Below are 5,733 nucleotides of genomic sequence, written 5' to 3' on the forward strand. Positions count from 1 at the left end.
TTTTGGTCGCTTTAGTAGCCGCAGCATCGTATTGCAGGCTCATGTTCATGGTTCCCCTTGACATGACTGGTTTGGCTTTTACAATTCGATAGTGAAAACTCACTGGTTGATGACTAGTTTCTACTGCTTCTAAACCATGACTGCAAAAAGTACACCTTTCCTGTTTTTTGTTTGAAACCAACTCAATCTTCTAAAGTTTCTTAACATATTTTTCAAGAAAATGTCTTGATTGCAAATTCAGGATTTTTCTATTAGAGTAACTCTAATTTAAACTTGAGCCAGGATAGCTTATTTCTCTGAATAGAGAAGTTCAACACGTTATGAAAATGATAATAAAAAGGATCAACTAGATATTTAATTCTATGCTGAAATTCCCATATTTACGCTAGCAAAATACATGTTTTTTCCTCCTATCACCATGAGGAGAAATGCCCTTTGTTTTACACTGATATACAAGAAAACCTCATTAAATACATTGGTTATCATTAGACTCTTGCCAAAAGCAGTATGTGCTCTGTAATGGAAACCAACTATGAAGCTGATTAAATGCAGGCAACATTGAGCATGACTATAAAACACATGGCCCATATTGGGCAAACATGCTGGTAGGAACCTACTACAAGGATAGATTAGTACAGTCCATCTAAATAAGATATATAGTAGTGCCCATTACACCTGACTCCTCTTTTTCAAGTCATGGTGGGCCACTACATTGCATATTTTTCAACTTGTTCATTCCCACAGCTGAGATTTGCCTATCTTCCCATTTCCAATGATTTCTGTCTCTTCACCAGCCTTAAATGCTTGGCAAACTTCACCAGACACGGTTCCAAATAGTCCACCCAGAATCCCTCTGTCAGCCCCTCTCAGTCTGTCACATATTAGTGTGGCTCTTCCCTTCAGGGGTGCTTCTAGGTGAGTGGGAATGTGTATTTCCCCAGGGACAAGTAACAGCAACACACCTTGTGCTGCTGCTACTTGTTCCTGGGAAATGCCCATGCCACGTACGCTTTGGTGCATGGCAGTTTACCCCAGGTAGGATAGGGAAGGCTGGAGCCAACAACTGTGCTGGCCCTAGTGGCCTTACCTGAGGTGCTGGGAGCCTTGGGGAAATGCATCCACAGCACTCCTGCAGCAGGGATCCTGACCAGCAGCCAGAGTGTGGATCCAGCTGGCCAGGCTCTGGTTTTGGAATGTGCACACAGCTGCCACATGTGTTGCCCCAGGTTTTTTTTTTTTGGCATGGGTTTTTTGACCCAGGGCTCTCAAGGGGTCAACACCCCCATCCCTCCAGGCTGCAAAGTAGCAATGCGGAGAATGCCTGCATGTGTAATGTGTGGCAACACAGGTTGGTCTGTGGCACCACATACCACACATCTGCACTCATCTGAACACGCCCCATGAGGTAAAGCTGGGTCAGGCTGTGCTTCATATACATATACATTTTTGGAGCATCCCCAGGACTCATGACAAGAACACCTTGTTCCAGTCGTCACTGAGTGGCTAATTGGCACATGGATTCTTTGTAGGGAGTATTTAGAGTATACATACATCCTGAACAGTGCTGAGCTGTGGGGTCACAATGACTTGAAATCCTGTTGACTGTAGCCCAGCCTAATGAAGTATATAGTAAATCCTGAACTGTTTGGCTTTGGACTAATGTCATGCATAGTTTGTAGTAAGCAGGTGCCAAAGTGCTGCTTAAAAGTGTTTTTATGGAGTACCTGTGAGAAAACTTGTAGAAATGTATTATGCTTCAATTCTGAATGAACTAAGTCTACAGGTACCTGCAGCAATTTGCTTATGTGGTAAATGGTATTTATTTCAAGGTTTGTGCTTTGAAATTTGTCCCTCACTTCCATGTGCTCAGGGAGAGCAGTGTCTGACAGTAAGGAGGGGAGGAAGGGGCTACAGTGGGAAAAAAGGTGGGAGGGATAGTAGAGGGCAAGGAGCTAACTGATCCTCCAAAATTAGTATTTCTTGCTCTAGCTGTGGAAGGTGGGGGGAATTGAAGGTAAATGTCCAGTAATTAGATTCTATACCTGAAGAATTACAACAAATGTATAACTTTTCCATATACAAGGTTTAATTATTGAAGGGTCATCTTATATTCAAGTAAATACAGAATGTTTAACATCTAAACTTTCCTTAAATTTAAGAATACAAGTCCAGATTCTCAGCTGACATAAAGATGCACAGAAGTGGTTAGTCATATTAGTCTGAAGTCAGGTAGCAGGTAGTACACAATGTCACTTTAGAGACTCACTGGTTCGGAGATGTGGGCTTTGACAGATACTAAGCATATATCATAGCCCATATAAAACCAGTGGAGTTGGCTTGCTTTTTTTACACATTCTAAAAATTTAACAAATATTTATTCCATTGGAGAAATAGACTTACATTTCCTATTCTTAAAGCAGAAATAGATGTTGGTTTTAAAGCAGATAAAAGCAATATGATAAATAAAATGATGATACCTGCTCTAAATTAAACAAGTGGTAAGGCTCTGCTGAGCAGATAGGTTTTGTTGCATTTCCCGTAGGCATCCTTATAACTTGATTGTAGAACTAGATACCTTTAAAAATATTACTTATGAGTTAAAATATAAAACAAAGTAATACTGGGATGTAAAAGTAGATTCCACATTCACTGACAGAATGATACATAGCTAATTAAAGCAAAAAAGATCAATGTTAATGGTCACGGGAACATTAATTTTATTATATATATTTTCTTTCCAATTAGTTGCATGAAGTGCATGTAGTGTGACCATACTGGAATATGTCAATATCTCCTCTGTTCCTAAAAAAAAAAAAAATTGTAACACAGTAGACTTTAGCTCTTAAAGTACTTGAAAATCAATTTGAGAAATGTGTATTGTTTAGATGATGATGAGGTGCTTTCTGGAAAACCCAAGTTTGTTACAGGCAAAGATTTACCTCCTGCTTTGACATGTTAATTGAATATAAGCTGACACACAGTAATGATGTGATGTTTACTTGCAATCTGAAAAATTCAACCGGACTGCTGCTGATTTTCTAAGATTGTTTGAGCACTAACTGATATTATGGGAAATCTGTTCATAGTGTGTCTTAATTTGACTGCAAGTGATGCATGGTCTTTTAAAAACCATTTCTTCTTCACTCTAAGGATAGTATTTTCATATATGTAACCCATTTATGTTTGAGTTATGCACTACATATTAATATAAATTATAACCATAGAAAGCAATGGTGTCGAACTCATTATGATCCAGACGGTCACAACAGACCTAACTGACCACATCAGTGGGTGCGTCTACATAAGATGCTATGTCGCCATAGCAATACACTACAGCAATGTAGCATTGGCAGGTATAAACCATAATGCCATAGCTATGTCGCTATAGTGATGCTTTCCCTTGCTAGAGCGTGTCGCTACAGCAACGTAGTGGCTAAAAATAACTGTGTGCGTCTAGCACAGTGCAATAATGGCTGTTACTTCCTAAACAAAGTACATGATGGCACAGTAACAATAGCACCATAGGGGCATGTGTAGACGCATTCAGTTTTTATACTAGAATAAAAGTAGAGCAGTATAATAGAAAATAAGGCTCCATGCATGAAATTCTGGTCACACTATTGTCAATGGGAATGTTACCATTGACTTCAATTATAGCCAGAATTTTATCCCACGGTTTAAAAATGTGTGTTTAAGTATTAATAATATTGGTCTTGTAACAAGGCCATAGAAAATGAGGTTATATGCACATCTACAAACACACACAGAAGATTAGAATAACATTTGCAAAAGCACCTAAGGACTTTTTTGAAAATTGCTTCAAGCTTTGTCTTAATCACAGCTCATGCAGACCCCAATCACACCCCAGACACAAGAGTTGTGGGTATAAAACACACCCAGATCCATCAATACCAGTGGTGACCTCTAAACCACTATTGTGCCTCCAGTCTTTGTCCATTTTAAGAGCAGCTACTAGAGAGCCAAGAGAGGCTGTGCCAATAGTCTATTTCAGTGGTTTTCAACCTGTGGTCCATGGACCCTTCAGGGGTCCACAGACTATGTCTAAAGGATCCAAGAAAGATGACTATGATCAATCAAAAGTATGTGAATAGCTACATTTACAATTCAAAGTGGTCCATACCTCCATTCAAAATGTTTTAGGGATTTGCAAATGAAAAAAGGTTGAAAACTTCTGATGTATTGTGTAGAAGCTGGCAGGTGGCCAGACATGCTTGGGCCCATCCTTGTTAGGAAACACTGCTGCTGTGCTGTAGAAAAGTCCTAAGTAATGTGGGAACCAATGTCCTATTGATATTCAAAGGAATTTAACTGCTTCAAAAATGGGATTTAGACTCCTAGATCAAAATCCCATTTCATGTATTAGGTGGTTAAGTAGATTGAGGTACTGCAGAGTGCACGGTGCTGCTACATTTCCAGACGTAGCTAATTTGAAGGTGATGATGTAATGTTAAAAGCTCAAGTCCTGTACATGTGCAGTAGGTCAAGGTTCTGCAGTGAACTTTTTACCTCTGAAGAGGGTCTAGCCTTAACACATTTATTAGCATGTGAAGTAGAGACCCAGCAACAAGGATTTTGGTGCCAAAAGTGGTGGCCACCATTTCCTGAGGTAGAGTAGATGGCTAGAAGCGTGAAGATTAATAAGTTTGTGTCAACTTGTTGATTGATGGATATGCCAATTGGATGAGTGACAGGTACCTTAAAGACATGATTGTATTGTGAATGTTGGGCAATTTTGAGGGTTAAAAAAGGCCCATGCTCCACTCTGTTGGGGGCGTGCATCTGTGTGTGTGAGGAATGGTGTGCAGCTTGTGTGGGTTTGGTGTATGTGCTGAGTATTTGTGTGTCTCTGAGCAGAGAGACTTGCGAGTTTGAGGCCTGCATCTGAAGAGAAATTGCTTTGGTCTAGTGAGTCTGAGACTGGATGAGATTAAGGGTGTTTGATGAGTGCCTAATGTCTGTGGGGAGATTGGAAGGGAATGTGTGTCCCAGGTAGAGCAAGGCTCCCTGGTGATCCCTCTGGAAGCGCAACCACAGACTAGGACTGGTGCTGATGAGCCTATACTCTTGTGATAACATATCACCCATTCCCTGGATTGAAGGAGAGAGGGTACCCTGAAGAGGGGAAAATCTCCTGGTAAGGTGGGGAATCTGTACAGTTTGCATTGTAAGCATAGGGCCTGAGAGCCTGTAACAGCTGGGTTCTCTGTGCATGTGCTAGTGTAACTTGCCACATTGTTTGCAGCTCTCTGCATTCTGTCCCACTCTGTTCTCTTTCTCTGACTCTCTGTTTCCTTGCTCATCATTGTAAATAATCTTGTAATTATTATAAGTATTGTTTTTGTCTGTTATCATTAATACAGCCCTGTGGTTTTTAGTTTGATTGAAGAGTCTGCTCATTTGCTTTTGCAGTGGGGTAGCGCTGGGCTGCAAGCAAACACCCTGTTGAGAGTTGCCTGCCACTTGAAAAATCCTTTCCCTGGGCTAGGTTCTTAGGGGAGTAACACCCTCATATGCTTAATTAAGAGTCCAGCACTTAATGGTACCTCAGTGCAATTCTATACCATCCTGCTCAAATCCCCGAAAATCTGGATCTTTCTCATTCTGTTTTGTGTGTGGGGGTGGGGTTGCTTGTTTATGAAATTGAATCTGTGGCTAGGATGATCCATTACAAAAGTAGATACAAAAAATAGATTTTCGAGTGCTCAAGCCGGG

Source organism: Crocodylus porosus, unplaced genomic scaffold (genome assembly GCF_001723895.1).
Source record: "Crocodylus porosus isolate Cpor-Errol unplaced genomic scaffold, CroPor_comp1, whole genome shotgun sequence".
NCBI lineage: Eukaryota > Metazoa > Chordata > Crocodylia > Crocodylidae > Crocodylus > Crocodylus porosus.